The sequence below is a fragment of the Giraffa tippelskirchi genome, chromosome 8 (assembly GCF_054371585.1).
Source record: "Giraffa tippelskirchi isolate mGirTip1 chromosome 8, T2T-mGirTip1v1.2.pri, whole genome shotgun sequence".
In the NCBI taxonomy this organism is placed as follows: Eukaryota; Metazoa; Chordata; class Mammalia; order Artiodactyla; family Giraffidae; genus Giraffa; species Giraffa tippelskirchi.
In genome coordinates this window covers 132,808,651-132,834,804 of record NC_137282.1, presented here as the reverse complement: position 1 = coordinate 132,834,804, position 26,154 = coordinate 132,808,651, and the positions used below count along the sequence as shown (strand labels likewise).

The 26,154-nt window shown below is 43.2% G+C and overlaps 1 protein-coding gene and 1 long non-coding RNA gene across 5 annotated transcripts in view; one reads left to right on the top strand and one right to left on the bottom strand.

Moving 5' to 3' along the window:
• LOC145516894 (uncharacterized) overlaps nt 1-3,151 on the top strand; it is a 31,581-nt gene extending 28,430 nt beyond the window's left edge. The window contains exon 2 of the long non-coding RNA XR_014061846.1: nt 2,866-3,151. This is a non-coding gene — a long non-coding RNA (uncharacterized LOC145516894). The remainder of the gene's footprint in view (nt 1-2,865) is intronic.
• The window catches only part of BICRAL (BICRA like chromatin remodeling complex associated protein), a 103,956-nt gene that overhangs the window by 61,916 nt on the left and 15,886 nt on the right, over nt 1-26,154 (bottom strand). For 2 of the 4 annotated variants that reach the window (XM_081518707.1, XM_081518708.1), the window contains exon 2: nt 13,263-13,533. The gene's annotated coding sequence lies outside the window, so the exon portion shown is untranslated. Of the gene's footprint in view, nt 1-11,972; nt 12,310-12,895; nt 12,984-13,262; nt 13,534-26,154 lie in introns of those variants that run through there. The other 2 variants (XM_081518713.1, XM_081518712.1) reach the window with 2 other exon arrangements.

Below are 26,154 nucleotides of genomic sequence, written 5' to 3'. Positions count from 1 at the left end.
GAGGCATCTTGGAGCCTAGAATGGCACCTGGAATATATTAGCGGCTCAATAATATTTGCTGAACAAGTGAATGGATGGACTTGCTCAAACACTTTAGTCAAAGGCTCTCTCTCCTTTCCTCTCACTTGTATCAGGCATCTGGGATTTATCATATACCGCTGTGTGGTGGTGGTGGTTTAGTCATTAAGTCGTGTCTGACTCTTGCAACCTCATGGACTATAGCCTGCCAGGCTCCTCTGTCCAGGGGATTCTCCAGGCAAGAACACTGGAGTGGAAGGCCATCTCCTTCTTCTCCGCATGTATCTATTATCCACCCACCTAGATCATGTGTTCCCATACCCTCCAAGTGCCCTGTACAAAATTAGCATTTAAAAAATACTTGATGATGAATTATCAGTACAGTGACTTCCTCTCCTGGGATAGATAGTTACAGTAATAACCTTTCCAAACATGACATTCCATTTAGAAAAGAGACATCTTGGAAAGCATGGGGGAAAAAAAAGAATATTTTTAATTTATTTTTTTTTTTTGGCTGCACCAGGTGGCTTGTGAGATTTTAGTTCCCCAGCCAGGGATTGAAACATGGTTGAACCATGGCCCTTGGCAGTGAGAGCAGAGTCATAACCTCTGGACTGCCAGAAAATTCCCAGAATATTTTAGATTACTCTTAAAAGGGTATAAAATATTTTAAAGGCAGGTACAGATAATGCATATACACATATCAAATCTGTGTCATGCTCTGAAAACAAATTATTGGCTTTGTGACCTCCATGTATATTATATACTGAAGACATTCCTGAGAGTCAAGCTTAAGGTCATATTTGGATGGGAAGGTAATCTGCAAAAAACACAAGAGAAGGAAAAGACCTACAAAAAAAAAAAAAAAAACCCCAAAACAGTTAAGAAAATGGTAATAGGATCACACATATCGATAATTACCTTAAGTGTAAATGGGTTAAATGCACCAACCAAAAGACCCAGACTTTACAAACCGAAGGAAGGGGATGGGAGAAGGTATTCCTCGCAAAATGAAACTCATAAGAAAGCTGGAATAGCAATACTCGTATTAGACAAAATAGACTTTAAAACAAAGACTGTTATAAGAGACAAAGAAGACACTACATAATGATCAAGGGTTCAGTCCAAGAAGAAGATAAAACAATTATATACACACCTAACATAGGAGCACCTCAATATGTGAGACAAATACTAACAAACATAAAGGGAGAAATCAACAGTAACACAATAATAGTTGGGGACTTTAATACCCTACTTTCATCAATGGACAGATCATCCAGACAGAAAATCAGTACGAAAACGTAGGCCTTAAATGGATAGCAAAGTAATTTGGAACACAGAACATATTTTAAATAATGAGTCAAGAAGTTATGTAATATATCACAAAATTAAAAGGTTAATGTCAAATAGGTTTTATGTCACATTTTTTGATCTAGTATCAGTTCTAGTTGGGAAACATCTCAATTATAATGATAATGTGTTCTAAAAAACAATTATATAGAACTGAAGTCTTCATTTACATGAAAACTGTAACATCTCTCTCTCCATTGTTCATTTTGCACTGCATATCCAATATGCATATTTTTAAAAAACAGTTTAGCCAACTTTAGGATCTTTTCAGTCATTTTTAAAAAATTATTTTTGTCTGCCTAGGTCTCTTTTGTGCATGGGATTTCTCTAGTTGTGACACATAGGCGTCTCAATGAAGTGGCTTCCTTCTCTTACTATGGCTCACAGGCTCTAGAGCACAGGCTCAGCAGTTGTGGCACATAGGCTTAGTTGCCTGGTGGCATGTGGGATCTTCCTGGACCAAGGATCAAACCCATGTCCCCTGCATTGGCAGGTGGATTCTTAACCACTGAACCACAAGGGAAGTCCAAATATTTATTTATTTTTATTTATTTTGCTGTGCCAGGCCTTGGTTGCGGCACAAGGGATCTTTAGTTGTGGCATGTGGGATCTAGCTCCCTGACCAGGGATTGAACCCGAGTCCCCTGCATTGGGAGCAGAGTCTTAACCACTGGACCATCAGGGAAGTCCCTATCTTTTCAGTCATCTTGACTGTAGCACATGCACAATTCATTTTATGACTATTGGTGAGGAAGATAAGGAAACAGACCCTGGCAAGACTTTTGGTAATTTCTTAATTGATTATATAGCTACTTTAAGCTTAGACCTTTAACAGTGAAAATGAAAAAAGAATGTACAGTAATAATCTAGTACTCATAAAATCGATTAAAAAGACAAGGAAATCTTCTCTGGTATGCACAGGCATTTTACGTAGCACAATGTCCATTTTACATTTCTAGGTAAGTTAATGCCCTCCCCTCCCCTCTTTTTCAAACATAGTTCCTCAAATTTTATTTTTGATTACTCTCTTTGGAAATTTACTTTCAGATTGTTTTACCTAGGTAATATATGCTGTAACAGAAAATTATTCTAAGTGTATCATGTGACATAAAAAAGAGAAACAAGTAAAATACTTTTCAAAATGTGTGTGGGGGGTACCTAGAGGAGCAAAGAATTAGGGCGTTAGCTGGAGGGAGAAGTGAACTCAAAAAAAAAAATCAGTTACTGTTTGCCTTTTAAACTAGACCAATAAAGTGAAAACAAATACCTAAAATAAATAGATAAGCAAGCCATCTCGAGGCTTATGGATAGAAACAATTCCAAACATCTCAAGGTGAAAAAGTTCATCCATTAAGTGTGATCACATCTGGAGAAAAGGAGCTGGCCTCTCATGGATCTCTCCAATCCTAAGATTCTCACAAATCTGAATAATCAGAATACAAATAGGTCGGTTTATTCTTACTTTTTATTTCTAAATATATTTCTTTGCATTTCTAGGAAATATCAGAGTTAAAAGAAATCTAATTATAGAAGCATTTTTATTTTAAATCCAAAGAGAAATACTTCCAAGTTAAAAGCACACCATCAAAACAAGAATACTCTCAAGAATCAGGAGGAAAAAAACCCTGATTTTGTGTGTGTGTGTGGCTAACAGTCTCTACACATGGAATGTAAAGAATCTGTCTGCAATGCAGGAGACCATCTATATTGTTATAACACTACAAAATGTTATTCTAAGGAGAACTGAATACCAATTCTAAAATAAAAAACGAAACTAAGTAAACTGATTATCTTTTTTGAAAAAATACAATAAAAATCTGAAATACACTGCAAGCAACTTTTAAAGGTGATTTTAATACTTATAATAGCAGTCTTAATATTCCTTAGTTACATTTGAAATATTTAGTCTACATAACAAAACTTTGAAAGTCTCTCCCATACTACACTTACCACAAGATTTTGAAATTCTTCATCTCCTCAAATTAAGCTTACCACTAGTAAGTAGTGAGAGGGCTGGATCTCAATGAGGGAGAGGGAAAATTCAGGTTAGTTCTAGCCTTCCACGAAGAACTCAGGTACCACCTCAGACTGCACAGGGAGCCACTTAATGCTCAAGAGCCATAAGTTGGGCGGGGCAAACTAAAACATCCACAGTAAGAGTGTTTCATCATCTTTTACTATTGTCGTCCATCAGGGCTCAGCTTTCTCACAAAGTCGAAAAGGAAAAAATCCTTCTGACGCATTATCTTACTGGCCTTATATTCAACCTACAGCATGGCCTCTTTAAAAGAATGTTTCTTTATAGAGCGAATCATACTTTGTATGTTTTAAATCCTTTCCCCCAAATCTGTACTATGATTACACTGACAGCACTCCAAGCAAGGAAAACTTGAGCAGTACCATATCATGTTTAATTAAGGTTCTGAGTGTTCTCACTTCCAATTAGGATTTTTGTTTAGTGAAAGATATGATTCATAATCTCTGATTGCTCCCAAGTATAGAGATAAAATGGGCCCTATGTTTGAGTCACCATGCTATGCAAATTGAAACTGAATTATCTGCAGAAGGACCAGAATAACGGCTGACCTAAAATCTGACCACTGACAAAAGATTCTGGGTTTTTTGGTCACCATTTTTATTTATCAACAAAACATTACCTTTTCCTATTTCTCCTATTGAAATAAAGGTCATCCAAGTTTAATTTTAAGATCTCAAAATATTTTAACTTGTAGGCAGTCATTTGTAGACAAAATTTAGACATGGTTTTAATACCAATGGCAAACTGTATGAGGAATGGACATGCAGTATATATTCAAACCCCAGCTGTGCCCCTTAGTAATGTAACCTCAGGTAAGCTATCATTTCTAAACCTCAGTTTCATTATTTATAAAATGGAGACAAACCTATTTACAGGGTGTTCTTTAGAATTTTATAATACTTAACACCCATCAGGTCCTGAAATAACATTAAGATTTAACAACATTCTTTCTCCTTTCCTCCATTTTCTTTCTTATGAAAATGTTTCAATCACAGGTTGGGACTCCATGTTTAATTTCTGATGATACGAGGAAGCACTATGGATTTCAGTTGAAAACTGAGATAAGCCTAAGCCTTTCCTAGAAAGCCCACCATGTGGGTTTCCCAGGTGGCGCTAGTGGTAAAGAACCTCCCTGCCAATGCAAGAGATGTTAAGAGAAGAGGGTGTGACCCCTGGGTTGGGAAGATCCCCTGGACAAGGGTATGGCAATTTTCTCCAATATTCTTGCCTGGAGAATCCCATGGACAGAGGAGCCTGGCAGGCTACAGTCCATGGGGTCACACAGAGTTGAACACGACTGAAGCGACTGAGCACGCATAGAAGGGCAATACTTTTCATATCTCATTCCCTCACATTCAGGATTTTTATTTCAGGTTAAATGAATGTTCAGTGTGTTTGCAAGATAAGCCAAAGAACCCACAAAAACAGAAAATGTTCAATTTTCCAACTTTATTAAGAAGAAATGCATAATTAAATCACAACTACATAAATCAAAGTTGATTAGGAGTACAGGGAAGGGGAACCTGGGCTAAACATCTGGTACAGTGAGGTTTCAGGTCTCTTCCTGAATGGAAGCACATATGAGGTAAGGGGGAGAAAAGATCAAGCCCCTAGCTGCCTCTCCCCAAGACCTCTTTCTTCCACATTCCCTTCCCAGTTACGCTGCCAGTTCAGAGCGCTCCTGAGCTACACCACGCGTGTACAACCGCCTCAACAGAGCGGCCTTCTGGGCCCATTTCCATTCAGCAAGGGACCACTTACAAAGTTTCCCTTTTAGGGCTTTCCTTTAAAGTCAACACCTCCTTTCTCCTCTAAATTCCCACTTCACATTCATTTAACCACCCCACCCCCATTGTCTGCCAGCCCCCTCACCCACCGTATTTTTCACTTTTACTACAGAACACTATTGATCATGAGAGAACCATGCCATGTAGGTGGATGTGGTATACTGTTTAATTCATGTTGCCTCACTGCAACCAAGTCCCACTCCTTTCCTCCATCTTCCCCCACATCTCACACATTTCACAAATTTCTTCCCCTCAAACTCAAAACCTTTTACCTCTGCCCCTAATAAATGACCTTGCGATCTTCTCAGGAAAGACCTCTATTCTGAATCCTATCATCTACCTTGTTCTCCTCTCCCTTTTATTTTACTGTTACTTTTTCTGTAGGCAATTTGGGGAAGACAGGAACCTTATGAAAAGGTGAATAACAGCAGTGTGAGGAAATAGAAAACATGAGGTTAAGGAGAGTGCTACAAAGTTCCACTTGGTATTATCTGAATTTTAAAAAAATGACCTTCTCTTATTTCTCTTCCTCTCCCTTTAACCTGACTTTTCTCTCACCCACAGCCATCAGAATGTACTACAAGTCCTTGCTGATGTCTATCTCAAAAAACAATTTTTATTTAGTTCCCATCATTCTGTTCTACCTGGCTGTCTAAGTAGTTAGCCAGCAAATGTTTGCTGAGTGCCCAGCTTGTTTTAAATGCTATGCTAAAGGCTTACAAAAAGTCAGTGAACAGGGAAACATTCGATTTCTCAGTCCTACTCCAGAAACTCTGCGTCTATAGGTGACTGTTTTGCTTACTCAAGTTTGGGACCATGATAAGAGGGGTTCCTGTCTCTTCACTCTCAGTAATTTGAGATGATTTCTAAGTCTGTCTTCCATAGAACCTGGGTCCTTAGCATTGAGAGCACAGAGTCCCAACCACTGGGCCACCAGGGAACTCCTGAATTCATTTAATTGTGGTAAAACACGCAAGATTTACCACTTAAGTGTACACTTCATTGGCTTTAAGTACATACACACTATTGTATTGGGTTGGCCAAAAAGTTCATTCTGAATATGTTGTTCAATAAAGTTCTCAGTGAAAATGAAAAATGTGTCTCTTTTTTACTTAAAACTAAATGAACTTTTGGGCCAACCCAGTAAAACTACTGTCACTATCTGGCTCCAGAATTTTTTCATTATCCCCATCTGAAATTCTCTAGCATTACGTCACTTTTTATTAACCAAAAGTTATTTTCATGGTTAAATTCTTAGCCCCCACTCCCATTATCTTGGTTCATCATTGTTACCCCCTTGCAACCACCCTTGAGTCCCTGGCGTCTCTCTTCCTAACACATCTCGGGGGCAAAAATGCCAATCTTGGTTGAACCAATCACCTGGCTGCTTTTACTTCGCTTGTAATAAATGGCGGTGGTTGGTTGGTGGCAGAAAATCACACAACTAACTGGACTGATTGGTTTCACCTTAAATGCAGACCCTCCGCCCCCCAATGTGCACCGAGGCATTCAGCAATGCCCAGTCATGCTATCAAGTATCCCAATGAGTTCACTGTCCTGTGGTCCAAAGCAAGGTGTCCTCCTTATCTCACACCATCCACACCCCTTCCTCCTTTAAGGTGCTGGCCCTGCCTGAGACTCCACTGTGAAAACAGAAACCAACAAAACAAAAAGCCCTGATTTCTACCTCCAATTCCTAAACCTCTCTGCCTTCTCTCCTGCTATACTGCAAGTCATCCTGCTCCACCAAAGGCAAACCCTCTTGTATTCTGACTCTTCTCCTACTGAAGTATTTTATTCCTTTGGCAGGAATTCCCTGGTGATCCAGTGATTAGGCCATGGTGCTTTCACTACCTTGGCCCAGATGCAATTTCTAGTTGGGGAACTAAGATCCCTAAAGCACAGCGAAGGAAGGAGGGAGAGAGAGAGAGAAATAAAGAGAAAGAAAGAATTCTGCTCCTTTGGTAGTCTTATCTCTCTTCTGCATTAGTCTCTCCCTATTAGGCAGTCTTGGTAGCTTATTGAAAATGCTCTTCTATTTCCCATCAGTTTTAAAAATGTGCTTCCTTGACCCCACCTCTCTCTCTTCACCCACTGCTGCGCCATTTCTGTCCTTGCTTTACAGCAAAATTTTCCCAACAAGCGGGTCACATTTGCTTCACTCCCGTTCTCTCAGTTCAGTTCAGTAGCTCAGTCGTGTCCAACTCTTTGCGACCCCATGGACTGCAGCACCCCAGGCCTCCCTGTCCATCACCAACTCCTGGAATTTACTCAAACTCATGTCCACTGAGTCGGTGATGCCATCCAACCATCTTATCCTGTCATCCCCTTCTCCCGCCTTCAATCTTTCCCAGCATCAGAGTCTTTTCAAATGAGTCAGTTCTTCACATCAGGTAGCTAAAGTATTGGAGTTTCAGCTTCAGCATCAGTCCTTCCAATGAATATTCAGGACTGATTTCCTTTAGGATGGACTGGTTGGATTCCCTTGCAGTCCAGGGGACTCTCAAGAGTCTTCTCCAACACCACAGTTCAAAAGCATCAATTCTTCGGCCCTCAGCTTTCTTTATAGTCCAACTCTCACATCCATACATGACTACTGGAAAAACCATAGCTTCGACTAGACGGACCTTTGTTGGCAAAGTAATGTCTCTGCTTTTTAATATGCTGTCTAGATTGGTCACAACTTTTCTTCCAAGGAACAAGTGTCTTTTAATTTCATGGCTGCAGTCACCATCTGCAGTGATTTTGGGGTCCCCCAAAATAAAGTCTCTCACTGTTTCCATTGTTTCCCCATCTATTTGCCACTAAGTGATGGGACCCAATGCCATGATCTTAGTTTTCTGAATGTTGAGTTTTAAGCCAACTTTTTCACTCTCCTCTTTCACTTTCATCAAGAGGCTCATTCTCTCAGTGCATTCCAATTTGGCCTTCATCCCATGTGCCACTAAAGCTACTTGTCAAGACAGCCAAATCCAAGTGAAATTTTTCTCTCCTCAGGGTTTAACTTCTCAGTAGTATTTGGCACAGCAGACCACTCCCTTTTCTTGAAACAGATAAATTCACTCCTGTGCTTTAGTGCTGAGCCTTCTCGGTCTCCTTTGCACCCCCTTCACTCATGGGAAAGTTTCAGGCTTGATCCTAAGTCTTCTAGGCTCACAGAGATCTCAACCAGTTCCATGACATACCATCTCTATGCTGGTGACTCTCAAAATTTATGCCCACTCCTCTCAGCTCAACTTGAACATTCACTGCCTGCTTGACTTTCCACTTAGGTTTTTGGAACACCTGAGTCAACCAATGGGTTCCACATAGAACTCGAGTTACCCACCCTTCCCAGTCTTCTCTACAAGCAATTGGCACCACTAGCTACCAAGCCTTAAGCCAGTAATCGGAAGGAATCCTTGATTCCTCCTTCTGTCCCTCTACAGACAACCCATGAAGCAAATACTGATTCAACCTCCAAAATATCTCTGAAACCCACCATCTACTCGGCTCCATCTCCACTGCACTTGCCTAAGATACTATCAAACTCAAGCTGAAAGTTGCAGTAGTTCCCTAACTGCCCTGTTTCCCCTCTTGCTCCTCAGAGCAGGCAGTGATGTTTAAAAACAAAAACATATCACTCCTCTAATTAAAGCCCCACAATAGCTTCTCCTTTTCATTAAAATAAAGCCCCTAACCCCCCTAACGTCTTAAGAGGCCCTGCACAACTTCTCTAACTCCATTTCACTGCATTCTCCTCCTGCTTCTTTCTGTTCTAACATCCCTGCCCTTCTGGACCTTTCAGGGCTTTGTACTTGTTCCCAGGCCAGGAATGTCTCCCCAGCTGTTCACAAGGCTAACACAAGTTCATGTGTCAATTCTCAGCTCAAATGTTACCTTTTCACAGGGACACTCCTTGACTCTTACTAGCCAAAACAATGCACTCTTTTCCCCATAACACACTCTTTTGGACCCACCAGCTTATAAACTTCTTATAAGTTTTCTGAATCTTTAATTACCTTGATTATTTGTTTCCTTATTTCCTGTTTTTCACACTATACTACAAATTTCATGAGGGCAGAGATCTTGTCTGGAATTCCACTGAAGGCTACTTTAAAATAAAGAAGCTACTCTTTCCCTCTGAGCAGGTTGATTTTAGATCCACATCCACCCCTCCCCCCCTCCCCCTTTCAAGCTTTACTGGATTTTATTCAAAGAAAATAATTGCTGTGGCCTTTACACTATGAAAAACAAGCGGAGAAAAACCACATGGGACAAATACTAGAACTACACCCACTCTCTAGTCTAGCCTAGACTAGACACAGACTGCACGCAGGTTATCTGCAGTTGCCCCTTTAAAAGCTTTTCAAAATGTAGGACAGAGGAACGTGGCTATAGGCAAAGATAATATAACTCTGACACCTGCATCAAAAGTTTCAACCATTCCCCCTAGCAATCATTAAACACAATAGTGATTTCAGAGGAAAGAAAAGCACAAAATAACTCAAATATGTGATCCTTGCTCCAGAGAAGTTAATGATTTCCTCACTGACTTGGTTCTCTCATTTTGGTCTGGTTGGCTATTCATTATCTGCTCTGGATGTTTCTTCCTGACCTTCTGTGTCTTTAATGCATACTCTGTTCCTACCAAGTTTCACGTTTAGAATAAGTTCCCCATCCTACTTCCCAAAACGCAAGAAATACCATCTCAATTTAAATTCAGAAAAGAACCCATTCTTTCAAGGATTTATCTCTAGGTTTTGATTTCAGGATATTTTCTACCCTACTTCTAACTTCTGTATTTCCTAGATTCAATCCTATTTTTGTTGCAGAGCTATCTTGACTAAACTAGATAGCCCAGCTAGATCTGAAGCCAGTATGTTATATAACTTCTCAATACAATGAAACTATATATATATTTTAAAATGTACTAAGATTTAAAAGTCTTGGGATACCTAAGATTTCTTTCTGTAAGGAAATCGTTTCAACATTTTGATAAATGGCAGAGGAGAAAGATAAAAATAACGTAAGCAATAAAATTGTACTGAAACTCAAAATGATATGAACCTCAAGTCTCATGTTCCAATTCAAAAGAGAGCCAGCAGCACAGTGCATAGTTTAATACAGGCATGTTCTGAATATGCCTCTGGGTCACAATGAAGTCACCTGGAGAGCTTGGAATAACACCGAGTCCTACATATTTAGATCCAGGCAATCCTAGATAAGGAAGAATTTCAAAATTCTTGGAGGGAGTTACAAGCATCAAGAAACTGCAAGTCAGAAACTTAAAACTGAGACTGCCCAACACATCAGACCTTTTGAAAAACCCCAACTGTCCCTAACATAATGGATATTACAAATCCGTATTTTAAAAACACCTCACCAGTTGATTCTGATGCTCAGATTTGCAAATTACAGATACAAAGCCAAGAACAGGGCTTCTGTCAATTCTATCACTTAAAACTTTGAGACTTTGGACAATTCAAGTATCTTGGCAAACATTATTAGTTCCTTCGCTGGTAAGTAGATAATAAAAACCAATACTGCAGGGCTGATATGATAAATAGGAATTAAAAAACACCAAGCACAGTTCCTGGCATACAACAGTGTTCAGCACACGGTAGGTCTCAAAGGGCCTAAAAACATCCACCACAGTGATTGTAAACACAAGGACACACCTAATGGTGCCACTATGTTACTTTTATCCACTAGAAATTAACTATTTACTTTCCATCTAGACTCCTAGAAAGATCAGAGCTTTACAGACTCCTCCTCCCAATAATCTTTTCAGTAACAAAGTTAAAATCCACACACCCATTGTCATACTGCTACTACAAGACAGATAAGTATTTTTATGAATGCTTCTAGGAAACATTTTAAATAACAAGTAGGGGAAACTGAGAAGTCTTATACTGATTAGAAAGAGATGAACCAAAACAGTCCTTTTTTTTTTAAAAAAAAGGAAAAAGTCTCCGGGGTGTTTCGAAGCGAGTTTAATTTTTCAGATCAGAGGTCTAAGAGACTATCGTAATTGACTACCATTTGGAATAGGGAATATGAAAGCCAAAAAGAAGTTTCAAATCACTGGAACCCATTACCTTCCCACAAACGTGACAACCAGAGAAAATGTTGTCCAGGGTTGTGAAAACACAACCAAGAAAACTAGCAGGGGACCCATACAGAACCACGATACTGGACGGCAGGCAGACACTGTCCTCGACTATTTTGCTGCAATTCTGCAACTGGGTTTGACGCTCCTCTCAAAATGAAGTGGAAGAGGGCGAAGGAAAAGCCTCCATGATCTGCCCCCAGCCAGGCCAGGGAAAGCAAAGTTGTCCATGTTCAAGCCCTAGGAAGACCTGGGAAAGCCTTCATCTCCAATCTTGACTGGGGTTGGAGGTGGGATGCGGGTTTAGGGAGAGAACCCTCGGCTGCAAGGCCGGACTCGCAGTTTTCCCTCTAAGGCAAGTGCTAAAAGGAACAAGACGCCGCGGTCCCCAACCCCTTCCCGCTCTGAGCCGGTGGCCTACTCTTTTGGGTCTGGGGGCACCGGGAAGGACCAGGCTACTCCACCCAAAGCCCGCGTACAGACTTCGGCCCGCAGAGCGTGGCCCCCACGTCCCGGACCTCCAAGCGCTCGGGCCGGCGAACCGTCCAAGAAGGGCGCTGCCCGTGCCGCCGGGGAAGATGGCGCCCGCAGAGCAACTGCGCCACCAGCACTGGCGAAGGGCCAGGCCCAGCGCCATCTTAGAGCCTTTCAACCGCCCCCCCAACCCCCCCCAACCCCCCCCCCGCACCGCACAACCCCCGCAAGAGGCTGCGTCCTGGCCGGTCGGGGGGCGCGAACCGCGTTGGGCCCGCGCACTCTCAGCCAAAAGAGAGTGCCACCGAGTCTCTCGTCTCTTCGGACCGGCCGCGCGGGGCCCGCAGGAGGAGCCCGGCTGGGCCGCCCGTCCTCCGCGCGGCGCGAGGGCTCGTCCGGGCCCAGCCGCGGGTCGTCGGCGGTGCTTCGGACCCAGGCGGCGAGGCGACCGGGAAAGGGCCAGGCCGGGCGGCCCCGGCGCCCGCGCCGGGAAACAGGCCGGAGCGGCCGGCCGGCCCCCAGCTCTCCCCGCCGCGGCCGGCGGCACAAGCGCCGGGAAGGAGGAAGCCAGGATGAAAAATAAACCCCATCCCCGCCGCCTCCCTCCCACCCGCTCCCCTCCCCCTCTCGAGACGCGGGGTCCATTTTGCCGAGAAGAAAGAAAATGCGATTCACACCCAAGAGCTTCCGAGAGAGAAAAGAAACGAGGCGGGGGGAACCGAGGGGAGGAGATTGGAAAAGCTTATTTTTCTTCCTCGCCCGCCGTCACTCCTGGCCCTCCCTGCCCCCTGCTCGCGGCCCCGCCGCGCCCGTCCTCCCCTCGCCGAGCCCCGCTCCCTCCTTCCCGGCTCCCGGCGGCTCCGGGGGGGCGGAAAACACACTCGCACTCGCGCACACAACTAATTTTAAACCGGCTCAATCAATGAGTCATTAAAAGGCTTCCCTCCCCTCTCCTCCCCACCACCAACCGCCACGCCACCCCCCTTCCCAGGCTTCTCCCTCTCCCCGCTCCAGAAATTTGCATCCGCGGAAAAGAAAAAAAAAAAAAGAGGCGCCAGGGCCCCCACCCCGCCGAGGCGCCCCCAGCCCGGCCCCGCCGCCCCCTGCCCGCCCGCGCCCCCGCCCGCGACACTGAACTTGGTCTTCCCGGGGCCCGGGCATCGCTGGGAAAGGCATAAACACTCGATTCCCCTTTTCTCCGTGTCCATTAAACATCCACCCACCACCACCATCACCCACCCACAAACCCACCCCCCCCCAAAAAAAAAACACAGCCTTAGCCAATAGCTCTCTGGGCTGAAACCTAATATCCTGGTTTTGGCAACTCGGTGTTTAATTTGCTCCTCTTTCTTTTCTGTCTGTCTGGAGATAGATCTCCAGCCCCCCCGCCCTCGCTTTTCCCCTCCCCGAAGGAAAGAGGCAGAGGAAGGAGGTTGTGTGTGTTTTTTTTTTTCTCCTTGAAATTTTTATCACAAAATTATAATACACTCAAAGGGAAACTCACCGTCATGAAAAAGCAGTGCCTTGTCAACGGGGTTTCTGCGCCATCGCACCAGGGGCGGCGGCGGCGGCGGCGGCGGCGGCGGGCGCGGGGCGCGGGGCGCGGGCGCGGGAGCTCCCGGCCGAGCGGCGCCGGCCACACGCGCTCCGCTCTCTCTCTCGCTCACCCCCGCGCCGGGCGGCGGGCGCCCGCTCCCCGCGCCCGCCCGGCCTTCATGCTCTGCGCCCGGGCAAACCGCTCGCCTGCTCGTCTACCTCCAAACTTCGGTTCTCGCCTAGCAAAAAATGCGGAGATTAGGATTTTTTTAATTAAAAAAAAAAATTTTTTTTTAAGAAAAATCAAACTCCAAAGCTGATAATTCCTGCTTCCTTTTGGATTCTTTTAACCTCAAGAAACGTAGTGGTTTATTCAAGAAACAGGGTTTTTTGTTTTTTTGGCTTTTTTTTTTTTTTAAAGATCTACGAGATGCGTGCTAGTCTCAGCAGGCGCCCTGCACACACACACACACACACACACACACACACACACACACACACGCGCGCGCCAGTTTTTGCTGTTGGGGGGCGGGGGGAGCGCCAAGAGGGGGGTTGATTTAAAAACAAAAAACACAATATTTGTTTAAACTCTAATTAGAATATGTCCCAGTAAATCCTTTTTTGCTTATGCTTTAAAAAAACAAAAGCGAAAACATCACTTTTAACTTATTTGGCAATTCATTTCAACTTTTAATTCTACTAAGCTTTCCTTTGCAACACCCTCTTTCCATTCCAAAGTGTAGTGAAACCTTATCTGTAAACCTGTATGTCAACATTAAAACACACACACACACAACACTTTAGCAGCCAAGATGAAGGTGAGGAGGGAAGTAAGTCACTCTTAAAACATCCAGTTCCCAGTGCTTACTCTTCATGCAGATACCTGTATCGTCACATTTGTGGAATTTTCACGATGTGATCCCCAGTCTTAAAAAAAGAGAGCTACCCAAACATCCATGGAAATAGAATAGGTTAAAAAAAGAGAAAGAGAGCTACCTAGCCTTTTAACACTCTGTAGTCCAAGTATAATTACCACCCATATTTAATCTCAAATTGAGATGTCTCCATAAACCATCCAGCATCCAGAGCACTTAAAGAAATGTTAATTATGACAGTGTGGATTGGGAGTAGGTGCCTTTGTGGTTTAGGTTAATTACATTTACTTTTCCTGTAAATGCCCACAAAAATAAAGTCGGGGGTTTGTTGTCTTTTATTTTAAATAAATATCAAAGTAAAAGATAGATTGTACAAAAATGTGATTCAGAGTTTTAAAAATACATACGTAGGCCCCAGAAATACTTTAAAATTATTTTAAATTAGTTTATAATACATATAGCAATGGGGTTCTGCTGATAGAAAGCTCAAACCCATATCCCCCAGATACTGAGTTCTAAAATTATCCTTAGATTTAAATTATTTAAGTGAAATTGGTTAGTTTCTAATACAAATCCCCTGAGCATTAAAAAACATAATGGTAGCATACCATGTTTGCTTTTATAAGGATACTGTAACTATGCTATTTTATTGTACAAAATAAATATGTCAAAGGTTGGTATACAATGTTGTCATATTCAAGATAGATCTCTTCAAAAAACAAACCATATCTTGTTCAAGTAACTGCCACTCGGTCACTCACAATGTGTGCTTTGTATTTAGACCCGCCTTAATAAATACAGTCAGTGATTTAGTATCACATAGTATCATGGAGGTGTTTTCTCAGAAGATATGTGTTGTGTTCACATTCAGCCAAGGTCTTCCTGGAACTGAAGTCTTTGCATAAATTAGCATTATTTCTCTACACTTGACAGTTGGACCAACCAGTTTTCTAATTGGCTTGGGAAATTTTAAAACCTGTTTTAAAGTGCCTTTGGATTGGCTGGAGTTTAATTATAATACACATTTCGAAGAATACATTTCAAAGGAGTCCATGGATTATTCATTGCAATTAGGGGCCACCAAGCAAGTTTTACAGCTGTTGCTTCACAGCTCCAATGAAATATTAATGGATTTCAGAAAGCTGTTCTCCCTAGTTGGCCAAAACTCCTAAAAAAATACAAATCTGACTTTAAAATCACCCAACAAAGAGGTGAGCTCCAGAAGAGGATAGGGCACTGCGGGCTTTCTCACAAATGCCCACGTATCAGAGCCGACATTTATTAAGGGCCTACTAAGTCCTGCCAGGCATTATTCTAGATACTTCATTCTTATAGTATATATTATTGCCTGAACCTTCACACACAAACCCACAGAATAATGTTTAATTATCCAGATTTTCGCTGATAAGTCTCCCAATGTTTCTCATAATTTGCCTGAGGTCATCAGTCTAAGAAGAGCTGGGGGGAACCCAGGCCTGGTTGACTCCTCAACACACCCTCTCTTCAAGTCCCAAAAAGGATCCTGGGAACAAGCAGGCCGTGCTATTTCAATAAAAACCAAATTCAGTGGTGGTTGGCGGGCCACCCTCTCTCATTGGCAGAGGGGCTCATAGGCAGAAGGGACCATTCTTTCTCATTGGGGAAGATTTACTTTGCCAGTTGTCACAGTTAATTTAGAACATTTGGGGGGTGGAGGTGGGTCACAAAATACTGGGACAGCAGTGGGGAGAATCTCAGACTCACCAGGTATAACACCAAATTGGTATCATTTAATAATAAAACAAAAACAACTTCTTAAAATTTCCCACATGCAAATAAAAAAAGTAACATTTAAAATAAGGGATATGCCTTTGTACATAAAATTTTAAGTGATGGTTTATATAGACAGGATTTTGGTATCTGAATATAAGATTAGAAAACTTTTAAAGAGGAAAGTTCTTTAAATGGCTTGACCATATGCAAAAAACTTTAATTGTGTACAGTTATGTACAAGTCCCCTCCTGTGATGCTCATCTGTATATGTGACCTAGTAAGAAGGGCAACTGGACACAGGTGGAAAAAAATAAAACTGAAATGCTCTAGCTTGGGTTTGTACCTCTAAATAAACAGGTTCAACAGCCACATAACAAGTAAAAGTGAAAATGTTGCTGTTTTTTGCATTCTTCCTCCACGTGTTCCTCTTAGTTGGTTAGCCATTCTCAGAGTGGGGAGAATGCAAATACTGGAGATTAAGTGGTGATATACATGACCAGATGTGTCCAGATCACAGAAATCCGAGATTATATATACCCAATGAATGTTTGTGATATAAAAACCTTAAAAGTTCTCAATGTGCATAAATAAGCTCAGTACTTTAATTTGAGCCTCTTGAGGTACTTATAATCTGAGGCCTAAGTGCACTGGCTTTACACTGAGACTGAGCGGGGTTCAAATTCCATCTCTGTCACACACCAGGTGTGTGGCTCTGGGCAAGTCACTTCACCCTTCAGAGCTTCAACTTCCTCATCTATAAAACAGGGATAATTATAGTACTCACGTCTGAGAGTTATTTTAAGGATTCAGGAACTAGTGCATGTAAAATGTTTAGCATGGTGCCTGAAACATAATGAGAGGTCAGTATGTTCAGCTAATATTCTATCACCTTGTTTTAGTTATGTGTCAGGTTAAATCGTGTGAAACATTCCCATGTAAATTTCCAATGGCAATCTCACATGATTCCACCAAATGTCTCTCTCTTATGTTCTGTCCAGGATAAGGAGCTCCTCAAAGGCTTTTTATTTTCTAAGGGCCTAGCAGAGTAGTTTGTATATACTAAGCTTGCAACCAGTACTTGTGGGCTAAAAGAAAAACAACCCAATCCACAAGATGTATAAGAATGCAAGAAATCAGCATATTTCTACCTAAACAGCTACATATTAAGTGAATGATAGAGTTAGTCTCTCTGAATCACATAACATCATTGCCCAGTTGATCCCAGGCAGTATTGCCTAATGGTTTATAAGTTCTTCCTCACTCTCTTTCACTTCCTCTCATCAATTAGAGCTTTATCATTGCTGCCTTTTAGCCATGTGACCGTGGCCTATTTTTTTTAACTTCTCTCTTATATGTAAAATGAAGGTGACAGTATCTATCTTGGGTCAGTAGGGGAAGAGTTCAATGATATTAGGGATGTAAAACCCTTGCTTTAGTGCCTGGTATACAATAAATACTCAATATTAGTTGCTGTTACTGTTGCGGTTGTTAATACTATTGGAAGTAACCTGGAATTGTTTTCAAAGCAGTGGTAAACAAGCAAATTACTGGAGTGATTACAAATGTTTCCAATACCTTGCCTACATTATTATTTTATTTGATACATGAATATAAACATTTTAAATCATCTTTGTAGAGACTAAGGCTATTCTAGTCTTGACATATTTCAAACTGGTTATTTTTCTTGACAGACTTGCAAAAAAAAATCTGAACTCCTACAAGCTTCTAGTAGTACAAGGATGAGGAATATAGAAGAACTGTTTGAGAAAACAGAGGCACCATCACTCCCACTGGCCTTGCTGTCTTACACATCCAGCCTGTTTCCCCACTGAATATGTGAGGGGGAGGACAGTCATTAGGTTTGGAGGAGGCGTCACACATGCGGGAGGCGTCATTCAGCAGCTCCCAGGCCCCTGTGGAGCCGGGACTCTGAACATGACCTCAGCGGAGAGTGTCCCTTCCACTCCACCATGCCCAGCAGGATCGTGGGTCATGGAGACAGTAGCAGAGAGTTCTCACAAGCTCAGAATTTGGAGAGAAAGCCAACTGTGAAGATAGGCTACTCATGCAAAGGGGCTTGCTCAGTAAATAAATGTCAGTGTCCTTTCTGAAAATGAAACCAAGAGGGAAGACATATGAAGAAGAAACTGCCCCTAAAAGATGACTGGTACGTACAAGTCGAATACAAAAAAATAAGTAAGTACGAAGCACACACCGAGATACATCTTCAACATGCAAGAAAAAAACTGAGGGAGCAGAGACACTGTATCATCTCCACAAGTATTCTCATCACATTCTAATGTGAGCAGAGCAAAGTCGGTCAGGCAATTTCAGAGCCTCCATGAAATACCTCCCAGACCATACAATTCTCTCTTTCCTAAATCTTCTAATTACTGGTGCCATTTCCCAGGTGCTCTGATACTGCTGAGCAAAGGTACAAGTACCTTTGTAACCAAAAAGGTTAAGGCACCTCCCTCAATCAGAGCAAAGAACATGTACTCTCTACATATTTTAGAATCATCTGGGACTTCTTATTTTATCTCCCTTAACCCAGGCAACCCACCTCCAAAGTTTCCCTCAAACCTAGTCCCTTTTCTCCACTAACTGCCTCACCTAAATTCAGGCCCTCATCTCTTGTTTGGTCTCTCGATTTCCCTCCAAACAATCTTCTATCTAAATTATGACCCCAAATCACCTTTCAAAAACCCAGAGTTGTTGGTGTCACACCTCTACTAGCACCTCACTGCCCAGAGAAGCTTATTAGAAACAAAGATTCCCAAGGCCAAGCCCATCCACAGAGAAACGGAGTTCCTGGGAAGCACTGAAGCCCTGATACTTGTACTTTCAAGCGGTATCATTGGCTCCACTTGCCTTCCCAGGTGCACCTGCAACTACTCCTCTCCCCACACCCTGCAGTCCGGTCATGGAGAACACCCACCCCTGGACAAGAACAATCTCCTCCCCATTTGGCCATATCCTTTCCCCTCTGCCTGGAATGTCCTTCTTTTGGGGCAAGCCCACCATTCTCCAAGGCCCAGTTCAAATGCCACCTCCTCTGGGAAGCCTTCCCTCCACCCCTCAGCGGCTTTCAAACATCTCTGCCTGAGACTCAGTCTCAAGAAACAGATTTCACATTGCAATGCAGTAGATGCCTAACTGAAACAAAGGTTTCCGAAAACAGTATCTAAACTTCCTGTGGAGGATGCAACTTGATCTATTTCATTCTATTATCCCATTTTAAAAAATGCTGTTTGCCACCTTATAATGGATTTCATGATCCACTAAGGGAGGCAACCTTCATTTGAAAAATACTGCTGAAAGTGAATAAATAACTCCCCTCTCTATGCATGTGATACGTACTCTATTATAGACTATTTATCACACTCTACAGTAATGATCTGTTTACAGTCTGTCTCCCACCCCCACTTCCCTCCCCCCAACAGGCACACACCACAAGGAAGTCAGCATATCCTTGGGTAGTTACCCAGCCGTTGATAAATGCAGAAATGAGAATATTGGAGAAGGAATAATTTAATTGCTTTTGCTCGTGTCTAATTTTTTTTTTTTCATTTCTGGTTATGGTTCACAGCATAGTCTATCAGCAACTCCCATAAGCCTGGAAATCATATTAGCTTCAACCCTTGAAGTTAACAGCAATTTAAAACAACAGCCGTTGTATTTCAGAACAACTTAACCAAGGTGTAAATTTTTCTTCCCCTCAAAAATAAAAACCACGGCACAGGCAAAACCAACCAGAAAATATTTTGTCGGGTTGCTAGCTTGCCAAGATAGTACAAATGTGGGCAAACAAATCTCTTACTTAAGATACTCAGAAGCAAATATTCAAAAACCTCAAAACCCTCCTTCCATACCACTTCAGAAAGGAAACCCCCCTCCTGCAGGGCGGGTGCAGATATAGAGGCCTTTCTATCTTGCTGCCTAAAGCTCCCTCTCTCACTAGGCTGTCCCCATGACACAAGCACAATAAAAAAGTAAGGAGAAAGAAAAAGAAACCAGATCAGCTAAAATGAACCGCAGTAATGAACCCAGGCAGCCAGTTCCTGTGTGAATTATACCTGTGATGGATGAGCAGGGACACGGGCGGCCGCGGGGGAGGGATCCTTTTTCTGTAGCACGTGGCTCCATCGACAGGAAACCTGCCTGCAACACCCCCAACTCTGCACACCGCTCATTTGCAGCATCGTCATTTGTGTGATGCTAATTTGCTCAATGTCCTAAATCGTACTGACAGAGATTCAGTGACAACACAGGGTGGGCTGGGAGTAGCTGGGCCTAGGGACAGGCTGGAAGTGAAGGAGGGACCAAGTGTCCGGGAAATGCTCTGGGGGCCAGAGGATGGAGCAGGAAGAGGAGTCTCACTTTAAAGCTGGGTTTTAAAGGATGAATAAGAGTTCTCCAAACCATGTGGGGAAGGAGAGGAGAGAGCTCCAGGGAGAGGAGGCTTATGTGGGGTGTCATTATTAAACATGAATGAGGGGGGAGCTGCAGACAGGTAGATGGCAAGGGGCTTTGTTGTGCGTGGCAGAGAGTTTGGACTTCTTTAGACTACTGCTTTCCACTCGGCAGGTCACAAGGTGACAGGCTGTGAAATCCATGCGATTGTGACCAACTTTCGCAAAAAATGAAATTGCCTAGAATAGGAAATATTTGAATATATTGTGGGCAGTGAGGGTGTAAACTCTTTTGTGAAATTTGTTTCCAATATAAATGTGTCTATGTATGTACTGGTTTGTGATATAAAATGTATTTCTTATTGTGGCGGTGACTTAAAAAAAGCAAACCAAAACTCCATCTGGGCAAACAAGGGATCTACTTGAGGATGGTTAAATAAGAGACTGCTGTGAACAGATGTGAATCTCATGAGGATAAGTGTGGTGGCTCAGGGGACACATGGTGGTGTTTTTATAAGGTGTCCCCCCACCAGAGAGTGAGCTCCTCACGGACGGAAACTCTGTGTGACAAGCTCTCAGTTTCTAGCACCTGGCACACACGTAGGCACTAAATCACTGTCTGCTGACTGAGTATGGTAATGGATCTTCAAGGTGATTGCCAATGAGCCTCATCTCCTGGTATCCCCACCTCTGGGTATCCCCCGCCCACAATGTACCAGGGTTGGTCTGTGTTACCAACAGAACAGGGCGCTAGTGATCGTCACCTCTGAGGTTAGGTTATAAAAGTCTGTGGCTTCCATTTTAAGTGCTCCTTCTGGAACAGTCACTCTTGGGGAAGCCAGCTGCCACGTCCTAAGGACACATAGCCTGTGGAGACACCCACATGGCAAGGAACTGAGGTCACCAGACAACAGCCAGTGAGGAAAGGAGGCTTCCTCCCTGTCATGGAAGCAGGTCAGCCACCAGCCCACCTTTCAAATGGTAACAGCCTCACGGAACAGTGTGACGACAACCTCATGAGAGACTCTGAGGCAGAAACACCCAGGTAAGCTGTCCCTGGATTCTGGACTCACAGAACTGGGTATATAATATAATAAACACTTATTATTTAAGCTGCTAGGTTTTGGAGTACTCTGTTATACAGCAAAAGACAACCAATATACTGAATCAGTGAACAGAGCTGAACAATAATACCAGTATACTAGAGTTATCCAGGGTTGACTACCATTTTTTTTTCTCTAAGAATCTATCATGTCACATTTTCAGCCTGATTAGATAAGGGAAAGGCCCCTGACCCAAGCTGGAACAATGGGATCCTCTCTTCAAGTTTTAGTACTTGAGACAAAGCAACTGGGTCAGGTGTGAGGAGCAGACCATAAGTCTGACTAGGGGTCAAGGCCACCATTTGGGGGCAGTTATAATGGGGTCCATGCAAGTGAATGCGAACAGAAAGGCCAATGTGTCCAGAAGAAAGCAGATTCTCAGTGGATGTGGAGGGAAGGAAGTGGGGAGGAGAAAGGACCTGGGATATTCTAAGCCCCAGAAAGTCTGGCTGCCTTTCTAGTATTTGGGGTGGAAGATTCCCCTTCCTTATAATTATTTCCCATTTGACTTGCTCATTGATGAGTGAGTTCCTTTTCTTGAAACCAAAAGATCCTCGAATACGGCCTCTCTCCAGTGCTGGCCAGGGGAGCGGTTCCTCCTGCAGGCCAAGGGTCTTTCCAGAGAAGAGTAACAACTCACCAGAGACTTCAGCTGTGTAACTACCGCTATGCAAAGACAGCGATAGATGGAGTGGAAGGTCTGTTCAGACCATTAAACTCCTTTTGCCTTAACTCCACTTTCACTGAATAATCCTTTGATTATTAATGTACCTCAATTTAAAAAGCTGTGTTCTGGCCAGCTGACCTAATCATTCAAGTGGTTGGGTAGGTTCATGCCCATTATAAATTCACAGATTGGCTTTCGAGTACAAATCATTCCGGTGTAACCTCCATTTCATTTCCACTGCCCTCGGTCAAGCCCTGTCATTTATCCAGTGACCCACTGCAGGAGCCTCCCCATGGCACTCACCCTGCTTAAATCCATCCTCTTCAACTTCTCTTCCTAAAACACAAAGCACCCGATGCCTTGCTCCCTGCTCAAAACCTCTGATGGTTCCTGGTGCCTTGGGAATGACTGCAGGCTCCAGCCCCATCTTCCACCACACACCTCGACACTTCTCCTGACTCATTCTTGCTGCCTGGCGTTACCCCAAGTTCCTCAAGTGCAACGGGTGCCCACCCTGCTCTGCTCCGGTTCGGCCCTTGCTGGCACCCTTTCCTCTGGGCACCTCCTCTGCCCACTTTCTCTCACTCCTGTCTGTGCCCTCCTCTCTCTTCTCTTTGTACTTCCACGGAATTCCTCTCTCTCCTTTATAACCCACACTGGGGTCGACTTGACTTATAATTACTTGTCTTCTTGTCTATCTCTGGATCGTGAGCCTCAAGGAGACTAGGCTTTGTTCATTTTTCTCTTCCCCTGGTCTCAAGGCCAAATAATCTTGCATCAACACTTTTAACATTCATTGCATGTTTCCTGTATCCAGGCACCTGGCTGATGTTGGAGGTAGCAGGCACTCAACAAATGGCCACCAAATCAATGACAGTCAGTTAGGTGCAGGAACAAGTTTCCCCTGGATCTGATGATGGTCAGGAGAGGTGTCCACCTAGTTTCTGCAGGTGCAGAGCTGCAAGAGCAGAGTCAGACTCCTGGTGACGTCCATCATGCAGCAATGAATGAATGAATCTCAGCCTAACATTTTTCTTTTAAATAAAAATCGAGGTGTGATTTCTCATATCCTGATGAACTAACTTGCCACTTCCCTTTCTTCTCTTTCTCCCTCTTTCTACAGTTGCAATTATGACTCACAGGTACCTTACGGAACGCAAACTTTAGGTTAACAACTACTGGAGAATGGGGATGGGGGTGACCTTCCAGTTACCTAGTTTACATGGTTTAGAAGAAGGGCACATGGGTCAACCCGCCAGTGACTTTAGTGTCCTTCTTTCAAAAGAGTCAGCATCTACATGCAAAGGAAGGGGCAGAATTTGGTCCTGATTTGTCCACTGATAATCCATCTCCTGTCCCCAACTCTCCCTCTCCCTCCCAGAGTTGTGAGAAGGACTCGGCTCTGGGCAGACCTGAGATGGATAGGTCTATCCTAAAGATCATAGCAGAGAACGTAACACAGTCATTCCTAATGCAATGGGTCAAAAAGTATCCGGAATTAATAAGTAAAAGACAAAAAGAAATGCATGTTTTCTCCTCTTTTTAAACAAAAGTGAAGATTTCTACCCTCTAAATTTCTATCTTCCAGAGGTTATATGCTAAATGAATGTTGCCTCAAATCAAGGCTTACCCCACAGGTTCTAAAAAGGCATGCAAGCATATTGCACAGACCCTTGACCATCTCCCTCATTGCGGGCAGATTCTTCACTGTCTGAGCCACCAGGGTAGCCCTGCTCCTGAGAGTCTCTAGAGCTGCATACACAGAGTGCCAGGAATCACCAACCTGCAGAACCTGGGAACTCTCAAGGTGGCTTTTGTTTTCTGGGAAAATTGCAACTTTGTCAAGAGGTCATCTTTCCTGGCTTATCTTCACAACCCAGAGTTTTACTCAAACTTCACCTCTCACTTTGTGGTCATTCTTCACACAAAAACCAAGTTTCTATTACTTTAAGAGAACTGTGCTCTTAAGACAAAGATAATGGAGAACAGGGAAGCCTGGTGTGCTATAGTCCATAGAGTTTCAAAGAGTTGGACACAACCCAGCAACTGAACAACCAAAACAAGACAAAGAATAGGGCTTCCCTGGTGGCTCAGGGGTAAAGAACCTACCTGCCAAAGCAGGAGACTCTGGTTCGATCCCTGGGATGAGGAGATCCCCTGGAGTAAGAAATGGCAACCTGCTCCAGTATTCCTGCCTGGGAAATCCCATGGACAGAGGAGCTTGGCGGGCTACAGTCCATGCGGTCACAGAGTCGGACACGACTGAGCATGCATGCACACTATAAAGCATAGGAAGCTCAGCTCAGGGTTGGTGATGACCTAGAGGGGTGGGATGGGGGGTAGAGTGGAAGCGAGGTCCAAAAGAGAAGGGATATATGTATACATATAGCTGATTCACTTCACTGTACAGCAGAAACTAACACAACATTGTAAAGCAATTATATTCCATCCCCCTCCCCCCGCCCCACCTAGCCAAAAAAAAAGGAAAGACAAAGATTAGAAAACCTCACAAGCTCTGTAGAATGCAGGGGGCGTGGCTCCCTCAGACGCTAAATCACTGTCTCTCTCCACCCGCAGGCCTGGGATGTGCTCAGATCTGTGCCCAGCAAATTAATTGGGAAAGGAGTACATCAAGGCTGTACATTGTTACCCTGCTTACTTGACTTATATGCAGAGTATATCACGCAAAATACCAGGCTGGATAAAGCACAAGCTGGAGTCAGAATTGCCAGGAGAAATATCAATAACCTCAGATATGCAGATGACACGGCCCTTATGGCAGAAAGCAAAAAGGAACTAAAGAGTCTCTTGATGAGGGTGAAAGAGGAGAGTGAAAAACCTGGCATAAAAATCAACATTCAAAATACTGAGATCATGGCATCTAGTCCCATCACTTCATGGCAAATCAATGGGGGAAAAGTGGAAACAGTGACAGATTTTATTTTCTTGGGCTCCAAAATCACTGTGAACGGTGATTGCAGCCATGAAATTAAAAGAGGTTCCTTGGAAGAAAAGCTATGACAAACATAGACAGCATATTAAAGAGCAGAGACATTAATTTGCTGACAAAGGTCCATATAGTCAAAGCTATGGTTTTTCCAGTAGTCATGTATGGACATGAGAGTTGGACCATAAAGAAGACTGAGTGACAAAGAATTGATGCTTTTGAATTGTGGTGCTGGAGAAGACTCTTGAGAGTCCCTTGGACTGCAAGATCAAACCAGTCAATCCTAAAGGAAATTAACCCTGAATATCCACTGAAAGAACCAATGCTGAAGCTGAAGCTCCAATACTTTGGCCACATTATGTGAAGAACTGATTCACCGGAAAAGACTCTGATGCTAGGAAAGATTGAGGGCAGAAGGAGAAGGGGACGAGGGAGGATGAGATGATTGGATGGCATCACCGCTCAATGGACATGAGTTTGGGTAAATTCCAGGAGATAGTGAAGGACAAGGAAGCCTGGCGTGCTGCAGTTCAGGGGGTCGCAAAGTCAGACACGATTTAGCGACTGAACAACAGTAACAACAAATTTCAAATTACCACAGGTCAGGGACCACTGGATCCCTCCCAGAGAGCAGAAACTCACTTGTCAAACACGTGTGCCTTATCTGGTAGCTCCCATCACACACACCCATGGTCCTGAACAGTATGTGCCATTATTCCCATGTCCAAGTTGGCATCTTTCACATTTTGTAAGCAAACGTGCATTATCTTGACAAATGAAGAAGGAGGAAGTATCTGCAGCACAAAAGGATTCCCACTGTGCAGCCACATTTCCTGACTGCTGCCACATCCTAATGACACAAGACATCCCTTTATCCACGTCAATGAGCACATCTGAGAACCATAATGTACAAAGCATCATCGCCAAATCTTTTTTTCCAAACTTTTTTGACCATAAACTCTAAAAAGAAATACATTTTATCCTGCAAGTAACATATATGTATATGTAAAATATGTATACTATAAGCCTACTTATGCAATACAATGCATTGTGACATTTTCCATTCTATTTCTTTTGTCTTTTTTTTTTTTTTAATGCTGACCT